The sequence below is a fragment of the Kryptolebias marmoratus genome, linkage group LG12 (genome assembly GCF_001649575.2).
Source record: "Kryptolebias marmoratus isolate JLee-2015 linkage group LG12, ASM164957v2, whole genome shotgun sequence".
In the NCBI taxonomy this organism is placed as follows: domain Eukaryota; kingdom Metazoa; phylum Chordata; class Actinopteri; order Cyprinodontiformes; family Rivulidae; genus Kryptolebias; species Kryptolebias marmoratus.
Genome location: NC_051441.1, coordinates 5,623,628 through 5,636,231, shown reverse-complemented (window position 1 = coordinate 5,636,231; position 12,604 = coordinate 5,623,628).

Below are 12,604 nucleotides of genomic sequence, written 5' to 3'. Positions count from 1 at the left end.
ACATGAAAAATAACAATAACCCTCAAATCCTGACAAAAAATATTACTAATAGTAATAGCCATTAACTCCATTTACTTTGTTTCTTTGAATCTAAGCTGAAATCACAAATTCAATTAAAGGCCTAGCAGTCCACCTTCAGCAGTGGGCAATAATAAAACATTTTTCTTAACAGAAGAATTCATTATGAAAGAATAATTTTACTTTCCATATCAGATAAACTGCTTATATCGTGAATACATGGCTTAATAGCTGGCCAGCTGAGGAAGTAAATATTATGATGAAGATAAACCAGGGTCACTATCTGGGGCCCATTTTCCTGTCTGATTGTCTGCTGAGCCGCTGCCTTCTGCTGCCTCATTCTTGCTCAGTTCCTAATTTAGCTCCCACTGTGCCCAAACAGATTACAATGGCCTGTAACAGGGCCAGGGTGCAGACTGGCACTCCAATCTACAAGCACCAAGTGGTTCTGGGACAGAGGTAAATCAAGACACATCCCTGCGTTGATAGATCCTGAATGGAACCAATAGAGAACACGGAGCAAGGTCGGCATCCATTAGCCATGCTTTGAAGTCACAGATGGATAACTTCACTACAACAGGGCCGGTGCGCACTGCTGTTAACAACTCTGTTCTACAGTAGATACTTCATTATGTCTGCAAGCACGCGTCAACACGTACACGAGGCCGAGACGTGCAACAAACACGAATCAGGCTCGAATTCCCTGAAGAGAGGGATATGAAAATCAGCAATGGAGGTGCATGAGACTGGAACACTCAAAACTATTCTGAAAATCATTAAAGATATCATCTAAGAGGTGTACACGTGTTACGACAAAACACAATCAATAAATAAAGAATTCTGTTTCAAATAATTCACTTTTAATAAGTTACATGACTTTATTGGCCAAAAGAAAGACAAAAACACGCCTACTGCCAGTAAGGAAACAAAATTCAGTATTTACACATCTTGTCCGGTCCATTTTGAGCAAGTATTTGTTTTTCTTAATTAAATAATTAGTATCTATCTTTGTGCATCCAATTGTAACAATTTAAATTTATATTCTGGTATTTAAATGGCATTTTTATGATAAATCAATCTAATCAACCTAAAGTCACTGGAATCATTCATTTATAACTCAATGTGGGATTGGCTTATATGTATATAAGTAAATAAATTACTTTTATATTTAAGATAGTTTCTTTCATGTGATTGCAGAACACTTCAGCTAGTTTGAGAACCAGAAGAGTGGCCAGCATAAATCACGCTAAGGTTAAACTCCAAAAGCATTATTGTTTTCACAGAAGAAAAAGATCTGGATCCAAAGGTTTGGATGTTTGCTTCAAAAATATCATGAAATACAAAGACACAAACAGAAAAATCTAATCCTATGTTCACATACATTGAATTTCCCATCTGTCCAACTGCATCAGCTAAACAATGAAAAGCTTAACTGCTTACAAGCTGTAAAGGCAAAATCTGCCCCTTTTCACTACTTAAAGTCTTCCAGGAACACAAACCTGCTCAGCAATGACGGTGCCAATGTCACGCTGTCACCTGAGCTGAGCCATTATTACGCAGCCATTCCTAATAGCCCTATAGATTAAAGTCCAGAGGAACAAGACACCAACAGATTAAAAAAAGAAAGATAGGAAAGAGGATGATGAATTGCCTCAGATTGCTAGGCAATCATGCATAAATTACTAGGATGTTCTTAGGTATAATAACCCGTTTTAAGTGATCGCTCGCTCTTGGGAAGCTGTCGTGTAAGAAGGAGTGGGTTGAGACTCGGGGGGGAAAGAGATGGTTGGCGGGTAAAGAAAGGAGCGGGTCGCAGCTGTCTACTCAATCACGTCAACGTCAAGGGTATCGCCCTGACACTGTCTCCACTGCGAGCCCTCAGCATTCACACAAATCTCCTGATAGACAGACGAAGCAGCCGAACAGCACCCTCGCCTCTCTGGTGGGGCCTACAAGGTTCCCCTGGCACGCCTCTGTGGCCCCACAGGCTGCTGCTGGGAGCACCAACTATAACTGATTATTCAGGACCTAGACTAACAAGAAAATGCCACGTGGATCTCAAAACAACATGTTCTAGTTGTGAATACATCATGAAGCGGGGGGAACAGGCTGTCTTGTGTTTCTTTGTCTCTGGATGTGCTGCACACTCAGTTGCTGAGCAGATTCAGGAGAAGCAGCTGAAGCTAAACTCCTGACTGCAGTCTGGGTCCTCAATGTACAGAACATCCACTGCATGGAGCATGAAATACCTCCGAATGTTCTGTTTCTTTTTAAAATTAAATATTAATGTGCTGAAAACCCAGAGTAGTGAAACCATAGCTAAAAGCTAGTGCCAAACACTGGTATACCTAACTAAAGGCTTGCTGAAAGCTAAAAGTTGCAATATGCTAGCTGAAAGCAGCAAAAGGTTAGTTAAATGCTAAATTTAGCAAAAGGATAGAAAAAAATGAAAACTCTGGGTAAAAAATATTTATAAATTAAGTTAAATATTTTTGAAATGTATAAAAGTTACAAAAAGCAAAGGATATGAAGGGTTAAAATAGCACAGTGTATATAGAAGTAGTTAGATTGCAAAAAATGTACAAAAAATTAAAATCAGGAATACAATACTGCGAATGCTGACTCAGCATTCACACAATAAGTGATATAAGTTAATACATATAATGACATAAGTAAAGGTAAAGTTACATTTAATAGAAATTTCATGGTGCAAAACTTAATCTGCTTTATCAGGATTAATGAATAAACAATCATTACAGCTGAGTCAAATATTGCTCAGTCCTGACAGCTACACAAAAAAAAAAAAAAATTGAATGAAAGTGATCAGTATTCTGAACAGAATTTACTGTCAAAACGCTTGAGCCTGTATTTGTTTTAGGATTGGTGTCTAAAAAGCAGCTTGCAAAAGAGGCTACATCTCCAAAGCCCTGGAGGAGTTTGAGCTCTCAGAGAAATATAGATTTATGAATAATAAATGTCAAACAAACCACTTACTGTTGAACAAATTAATCGCATCTTTTGACGACATACTGCTCCATTTTTCAGGGCTGATCACAAAAGGGTTTTTAAGAAATATTACATATTTTAACAACTGTTTCGGAAAGGACAATCAATGTATCAGCCACGTGGATTTATATTTATGTTTGCTTTGTCTCTACTTAAAAGACTGAGAGAGACCCAAAAAAATCTAAAAATAGTGTGATTCATTGATTCCTGCCAAAGCCAAAAGATAAAAAAAAATTTAAACCTATATTGCCAATACAATTGTCAGACCACGTTTTACCATTTAGCTCTTAAGCATCTGATTTTTTTGTTAAATGAGGTTGTAATCACTCTTAGTATCATAACTCTAAAATAAGCTTACTGATAGGCCTAAGAACACAAAGATTAAGTTACAAATTAGTCACTTTTTTCAAATTTTAAAAAAGGTCTTCTCATGGTCGTTTTCTCCACTCCTTATGTAGATTTTATAACTTATGCCTTTATTTAGAGTTTAGCAGTTTAGCATTTTGGATCAACTGAACTGAGTTTTTGGACATTACGGTAATACGCATTTAAAGTAGTCCAGCTAAGACGTGATAAGTGCATAGATCAGTTTTTCTGTTTGTAATTTTAGTAATATTCCACAGATGAAAGAAAGTGGTCCTGGTAACATTTTTAATGTGATGGTTAAAAGACCAACACTAAAGTTTGGTGCCAGCAGCCTTTAAACATGTCAGATGAAGAAAAGTGCCAGCTCTTACTTGTGTATTCTTCTCTAAAAGAGTCATAATGTGCATTCTGCCATACTGTTTCTGCTTTATGTCCCATCTGCAACAACTTTAACTGCTGTCAAACTTCCCCGAGTTTCAGGATAGTTGACTGACCACCAGAGGAGACCTCTTGGGGAGCATCTCTCAGACTGGTACAACCCTTCAGGGCCCAGACATTCGTCTCCCTTCACCGCATTCTTCTTTATCAGCAACAATGTACGTTTCCTCTTTTCCACTGCTAAAGTCATGATTCTTCAAGTCCCTGTTCCTTTAAATTCTCAGCCTCTGATTGCCTGTGGCTTCTGTAGTGTAGTAATGCTAACGCAGCAGGGAGCTGGGGAGCAAAGCAAACTTAGGCCACTTAACTCAATAGTATCCACAATGGCAATTTAGGCAGAAAAACAAGTGGCTGCCAACCAGCCCACCCAATCAAGCAAGCCCACACACACATAGAGAACTCGAGTGTCTTTCCTCTGTGACTCATTACAGATCTGATAAGCAAAAAATGTGGGCAATAAAGTAAAACTGTGAAAGGATACACAGGTTAATATTTACTCCGCAGAACAGAATGAGAGAGGATTAATGGCTCCATTTTACTCCCATTAATCCCAGAAATGCTATAGAGCAACTTCCTATTCCTGTCTGTGTTTTTCTTTCTCTCCTTTATGTCCCCTATGATCCAGATTTCAAAGCAGAAATATAGCGCAGGGCTTGTGTTTGCACATATGAGGGGTCTCAGCACGATATGAAGGGATCTGAAGAGTCAGAGCTTAAAGAAAAGGTGGCAAATAAACCAGGAGAACAACAGTATGTGAGAAAAAGGGGGCAGGGGTTTGTTATGCTAAGACAGCTGGGGGCTGCCTCAAGGATGGGGTAATGCTTTATAAATGAAAGGCCTGGCATTACTTGAAGGAATGCATGTTGCCCGCCACCTTTCATGCCAAAGACGTAGACTAAGATTATCTTAAATTGGGAAATGATGGCATTGTACTCAAATTGGTTAAACCTTAAAAAAAAAAAAAAAAAAAAAAAAGCACTAAGCGCACTACTGCAATAAATCACAAGATCTTTAATGAGCGCTTGGATGCCAGATCTTAGCTCAATATCTATCAAACTGACCAAATTATAGTCATTTTTGTGTTTGATAAGATCACTTTGCTGTTGTGGCCATCTTGAATCAGGTTCACTTCAAAAATTAATCAGTTGTCTTCGTCCGGGTTTCACTAAAATCCTTTCAGTGATTAATAAGATGTTTGGCTAAAGGAACAGACAAACGAACACAGACAGAAATGGGTAAAAACATTATTACGCCGCATTCACCTTCGGCAGCAGGTGATGGAAATTCTACAAGTAATTGCACACAAAACCTTCACCCAGAAGAAGCCATTCATGCAGAGAGCTCAATTTTGAATCGCATCAAAGGCACGTGCAACAAAAGATTCTGGTGCACAGAATAGAGGACCACAGTTGCCAATTCATGCTGAAGTGTTGAACATTGGCACCAAATAGATGCTAAGCTGCCATTGCTGGTCCCTGCAACCTCAGAAATGCTCCAGGCGTGTACACCAAGCATGCAACATGAAAAGACAGCAGATGCAAAAAGTTTGAGTCTCCCTCCAGGGCACAGTCAGTATCTAAAACTCTCAGGTACTACCTGCACATTCAGTCCACTAAAGTACACACTCGGTGACCCATGGAAAAGTACACAGAGGACGAACTGAAACAAAATCTGTGCTAAGTGGCAGCTCACCACTGTATCATTAACCTTGGAGAAAGAGACTTACAGAAGTGTGCTTTTGTACCATTTCTCTATTTAATTTGTCCTAAAAATGAATTTCCCTCAGGTGTTGTGCCAGAGCAGACGTCAGAATAATGCAGCACAAAAGTTCTGCTGGTATTGTGTGTTAGAGATGAATTAGCAGATCAGAAGTATTAAGCAGAAGGGAATAAAGGAGCAAGCTACAGTAGATTGCAATAAATTGGGCATACCTGTAAATAAGTCAAATGTGTTATCAACGGTCAATGCCATTTCGTAGCACAGTCCAGCCTCCATCTTGCTTCTTCAACCGGATCCTCTGCATATTGTGCCAGAATTCCAAACAACAAGAAAGCAATGACACAGAGAAAATGTTTATATACAAAATATGAAATAGGATAGTAAAAGATAGTCATTGGCCAGTGAAAAGATTTTAAACTAAATGCTGTCTTGGTCCAAAAATAATGAATACTGCAAGAAATACATAAACAAATTAAAAGTCTGTCAGCGGCTCGTTTCATGCCCAAGGTTCAGACAAAAACCCTCCTGTGCTGATAAATGATAGATTTTTAGCCGTTTTGGTCAAATCTGAAAAACGCCATTAAGTGCAATCTCGTGCAGTACTGAAAGATGTGAATGATTCTCAGCTACATCAACAGACTGTTTCCTACGCTCAGTTGGATTGAATTAGGTTAACTCCAAAAGTTAACAAGTTGTAGATGCACATCGGATGATTACTTTCTGAGAGTTTCATTAAAATCCATCTGCTTGTTCATGAGATATTTTACTAACAAACAAAGACACACGCCTCTTGCTTTCGGTGCCTGGTGATAAAGAGTGGAAAACAACTGATGTTTTACAAACATGTTGATTTGCTTATTAACATAAGTGAATAGCATTAAAAGAAGCATGCTCAAACACACAGACATGATAGCTCTCATAATCCTAAGTAAATGTGTCCCTGAGTATTCTTGAAGTCTGCAACATCAGTATAACTGTAGCAGTTTACGTGCCAGACGGTTCTGCCTGCCATCAATTCTGCACGCCAGCCAATATACTGAATCCTGCACTGAGTGAATGGAAGAATGGAAAAGGGTGGAAGGAAAGAAAAACAAAAGCGATTGATATAAATGATCTGCCGGCCAAGAGAGGCCCCCAGGCAGGGGCGAGCGAAGGTCCGCTCGATACCAATTGATCGTGGGAGGCCCAGGCATTCGTCTTAATTCGGACTAATTAAGGCAGCGGCTGACGAGGAGGGGTTAGAGGGACAAGTTGTTGATGTGTGCGTGCACGCGTCCTTAAAGCATCAATGAGACCTCCCAGATTACAGAATCTGGCCCCCGTGCTTACAAAGTGTGGAACAAATGGAGGATTAAGGAAATCAGTTTAGGAAACAACCACCGTCCCTAAATAAGTGTTGCTGCCAAAATAATTCCCCTTCTCCACAAGGGGTTGCCTGACAGGCAGGATGGGAGTAATTCCTTCTCTCACTTCTTATCGCTCTTGTGTGAAAAATGCTGATTATCTTCTGACCACACAAGTCTGGCCTTCACTAGCCAAAAGGTAAAAATGCTGCTTCTATAGCCCCACTGGTTCTCTCAACAGACATCAAAAGGTTTTAGTTTACAAGGACGAAAAATCAGGTTTAATCAGTAGAACATTTGGTAAAGGCACGGTTTTGTGAGGTCTGTAGCCTGAAAAATTACAGCAAATAAGCTCCTGGGGACAATATGTTGGCCACAAGTGAAATATTACAGTAGAAGATGGAAACTTGAGAATGGGAGTTGTGAGCTGAGAGGTGTCTCGGAGTTTAGTCACAAAGCCTTTTTAAAAGATCAGAGCTTTTGGGAGCAGACCCTGAACGGATGCTGAGCTGCAGAGAGAGGGGCTTAGACTCTGATTTCTATCTGTCACTCCCCGAGGATGTTAGCAGTGTGAAGTGGAAGGTGGCAGGGGGGGGAGGAAGGTATCGCTGTGAACGAAGGGGCAGGAGCAATGACAATTCAGCCCGACTGGAGATCACAATCTGTGGACTGAAACACAAACAGGCATTCAAGTGAAGGTGAACATGCCCGCCTGGCTCGGCGCGGGGCCTCGCAGACAAAAGAGACAAAATATCAGAGAGTAAAAGTGACAGACAGGCAGCATATCTGTATCAGACAAGATCCCATTGTTGAGGAGCAAAAAGAGCTCAGATGGCAGTGCTGACCTGCACTCTTTGTCACTTATTCTCACTCACAGGCCAGGAGAGATTGACAGATACACTCGAATCCCGTCTACTTGTTGATATTCAAGTAACATGACATAAACTTCACTGTCCTTTAAACCTCCTGCCTTCCTGCCTGCCATTCACATCCCAGCCTGCCTCGGTTGGGCCACCAGCCCCGAGGGCGATACTTTTATCAGGAGTTCACAAACAGAAGCACGCAAACTAACAGCGGCTGTCTGGACAGCCTCGCCCGCACTATAAATACCTCTCCATCTTTAGACGTGGTGTCATTCTATTCACATCAAATTAGCCAATCAGAAAGGACATGCCCGCTGCAGTCTCTGCTCGTCAGCTCAAGTGTGATGTCCTAATGACTGCTTGGCCGTCAATACCGGTCCACATAACAGTGAGCCCTGAGGGGGGCAATTAGGGAGAGTACAAGATGTTTTCCTTGATAAATGTTGTCACTGCTGGTACCGGTACTAATAAGTGGTAATTTACTGTTGTGGACTCTGATGACACACTGTAACAGCTCAACTAGGCTTTTACATGTAAGTGACACAAAGACTTTCATTGTTTCAAAAAGGTGGGAGCATGTGAAGCGGCGAAGAAACACAGGAATGCAATTTACTTTGTAGTTCCCACAGAGTTTTGTGATTGTTAGATTGTTAGAGTCCATATTTATCCAATTAACCCTGTTATTATATTAGACAAATGCGTCATGTACCACGTTTAACAGTGGCGCACAGTCCGTGGCACACTGGACAAATTTTACTGAAACTTTCAGAAAGTAATTAGTGGATGTACGTATTTGACAGCACAACAATTCAGGATGGCCACCACAGCTAACTCTTCAACATAAAAATGACTATAACTCAGTTATATTTTTAGATATTGAGCTAAAGCTTGATGTGGTAAAAGCTGAAAGTCATTGTCAACACATAATCTGAGAGCTAACAGACTACGTGAGATCTTGCAACACTGCACACAAACATAACTCCATCCCTTCGCATTATGAGATGATTTTAGTTTAACACAATGTCATAAAAGGTGGCAGGGAATACACATTCCTTCAAAGAATGCTAGGTCTTAATTTCATGTAGCAAGTATTGGCGTGTGTACAAAATGAAAAAACTGTAACTATTTATTGAGAAAAATCTAAATACAACCTCTGAAATATGAAAAAAGCAAATTAAATCAACATAATTACAGATTTTTAACATATAAATGACTTAAATTGATATTTTAATAAAATGCCACAAAATATTGTTCATCAGTGGCTCATTACTGATGAAGGGCTGATAATCATTTAACAGAAATCTTTCAGTATTTGGTGAAAATTACTACTGAGCATGCTTGAGTTTGGGTTAACCTCTCACAAGCAATAACAACAAGAAAAGTCTCTTTTTGTTAGCTTTAAGCTTAGGGAGCACAAACAAGAAAGAACAGGAGACCTGAGAGACAAGTCGTCACAAACACAATGTAAGAACACAGGTGGCTTGAGACTGCACAACACCGTCTGATGTGTGAGTGAGTGACAGCTACCAGTAGAGCGGGGCTGATGGAGCCCATCAGCAGGTGCAGCACCAGCGCCAGTCTGCAACAGCAACTAACTCTCAGAACCCGCAACCCTCGCCGGACCGCTCTTTCTCTCTTTCAAACTTTTCCTTTCCCCTCTGTCACCATCCGGCAATCGAGCGGTGACAAGAGGAAGTGTATTGTCAGCATGGCAATGTGGTGTTACCCTAAACCGTCACACATGGATCCGCTCGAGTCTGTAGTAACCCCGATTTGAGTAGCCTTGTTAGGAAGTCATCTGACAGCAATTCATCTGATTACAGATTTATTCAAATGCGGCATAGGCGGCAAGAAAATCCATGGGACCTTGATTGGCAGCGCATTTGGGAAAATATTGGAGAGCTTGCATGTAAACACCTACAGTAGCATCAAACGCCACCCTGACACTGTTTTGTAAAGGGAAGGAGGGGGGGAGAAATTTGCATTCAGCTGTCAACAGGAAAAATAGGAATTCATTTTAAAATGAGGTGATGTGTGTGTCAAAGTGGATAATAAGTGATGAATGTGGGGGCTGCTCTGCATTCAGAAAGCTCACAACTCAGTCAGCGTTTCCAGCATTCATTCACACAGACCCTTAAAAGTTGTCTAAGCACAGCTAAATCTACAGTATCCATTTTCTTTTCAGCTCCACAAAGCCACCAAAATCTTATCCTTTATGCCCCCATAGCAAGCCAGGTCTTCAATTTAATTCCCCATCTGTGGCTAGCTTGAAATATTATCTAAGAAATGAGATCCGTGACCCTGAATACACAGTGTGAAGAAAGATGGGGAGCAGGATGGAGACATGCCCTGATTCTGCAGCTGAGAGGCATGCTTTAGTGTGGGAAGAAGGCCTGCATCTCCTCCCCAAGTGGCATGGCTAAATATTTGCCCTCCTCCACTTGGCTGTCTAGACACATCCTCCCACCCCCCACCCCCTTTCCCCCCATCACTCCCCTGTTTTCAGAAGTGGCGATAGCTGGCACGGTCAGCCAGGCAGGTTGCCAAACTTGCGACGAAAAGTTTCTCCTCGCTGTTAGAGGTCATGCAAGTTCAAAAACCTGGAAAGAATGGGCTTTGCATTTTTAAAACCTCTGGGCCGTCATTTGGAGAGTCACACGCACACCGAGCGAGGAAAAGGAGGAGGGGGGAAAAAGAACACTGTCAAATGGTCTTTGTGCTTCCCAATGATTTGCAAAAAGAAACCCTCAGAACTCAAGGAGCGGTCTCTGCGGACGTCTCCGAGTTAGTATTCCATATTCATTACCATTTTTCCACACTTACATGGTGAGGTTTTAATTGCCTACAATTTAAACTAAAAAGCTAGATGAGCTGAGTGAAAGCACCTTGCCTCGTGAGAGAGAGATGTGGGAAGTCTACCACCAGCACATTCAACCCCATAGACGCATTAATAGGACCCCTCATTACACATTATTAGATTATTCCCTCAAGTATCAGCACAAGTTCATTTTTATCCTTAAGAGGTACAAGTCCAATAAAATTATGAGCCATGCAACGTGTCAATTTAAATGCAAGAGACCCCTAAAAACACTAAACAGACAAATAAAATGTTGTTAACTTTAAACAAAACAACTGGACTCTTCATATTTATATTGTCACAAATCTGTTAAATTGCATCACCAGTAGCTTTATTGACTGAACTTTTTTAATAAAATAATTAATCATAACAAGCAGTAAAAAAAACATTACATTTACTTTAAGTTTGTGTGGAAATTTCTACTATTCTTTCATTTAAACGCATCAAAAATGACAAAAAGCAACAAAAATACAACAACCCCACTTTAAGCAGGCAGCATGAAAAGGGCTTAGAGCAAAGATACTACTCTTGACTACGATACAAATTGACCTTTTGCTCTTACCTGTCCTTTTTTATTTAACAACAGCTCTGAGGGAAGAGGTTGTGTTTTGTCAAAGTACATTCTGAAATTACCAGAAATTCATAGGATAATAAAGTCTAATTTAAATATAGTATTGTTTGTTTCACTACTTAAATGAGATGTGCATTTAGGAAAGTTGAACATATTACAAAATAAAAGAAATCAGCAGCTGATCCGCAACTTATTCAACAAAATTATCATGCTAAACATTTATATTCTGGATACATTTTGAGCTTCCATGTGATGAGAAAACCCACAGCTTCAAGAAGATGAGGGAGCGTGCCTGGTGCACAAGCTATTTCTTTTCTGCACTGCCTGGTTGTTCTGAGCTCTGCTTATATTCTGTCATATTAGTGCTGATATTGAGGATATGTTGACAGAGAGAGGACATTGCACATTGGGGCTGTAGGGCTCTTCCAAGGCTGGTGGCATTGCGACGCGAAGACAAGCATGCATCTGTGTGTCTATGTTGCTATGCGTGTATACAAGAAGAGGGTTGCCTGTGGAACACATGTGGACGCCCACCCACTCAGCAGCCTCGCGGCAATCGTCATTGCGCATCAATCCACAGCCCCTCAATATAAATAGGACAGGCATCCTAAAGCTACACACTACTATGAGGAGCATTATGCATCGACCCTGGACCCCTTAGTTTGAAATATGGCTCTGCCAGCCTAGTTTAAAGGCAGTTTCTCTCTTAGCAGCACTCCACTCCATTAACAGAACTATTCTGGCCACTGGATGAACCTCACTAATTTGCTACTAGCTGCAACAATTAAATATTTTTTAAAAAGTTAGAGACAAAAAGCCTTTGTGAAAATGTGGAATACCTAATTCAAAAATTAAATAGGAAAATCCCAACTTTTACAATTCCTTTTCAAGGATTTAATTGCTTCTATCTGCTTCCTGTGCCATTACCAGAACCTCTGCAGCATGGACAGTTTGTGATCTTAAACACAAACACTGGGTGAAACACTAATTACAACCCAAATTCAGAAAGAGTTAGGATGTTGTGCAAAATGTAAATAAAAAAATGAATGCAATCATTTACAAATTTCATAAACACTTCACTATCTTTTTCACAGTGGAACAAAGTAAACATATCAAATGTTGGAACTAAAACAATCGCACCATATTTTGGGGGAGAAAAGATTATTTTGAATTTTATGTAAGTTCACAGTAGTAAACAGTGTGAAGCATCCCCCCCCCTGTTTTAACAACAGTCTAAGCATCTTGGAACAGAAGAACAACTGCTGAATGTCCCATTCTGATGTAGAATACTAGCTGTTCAACAGTCCAGGGTTGTCCTTGTTGGGTTTTTTGCTGGATGAGAGCTTATATTGTTCTAAAACCAGTACACAGTTCTCTGCATTGATGGTGCTTTTCCAGATGTGTAAGCTGCTCGTGCCAGAGG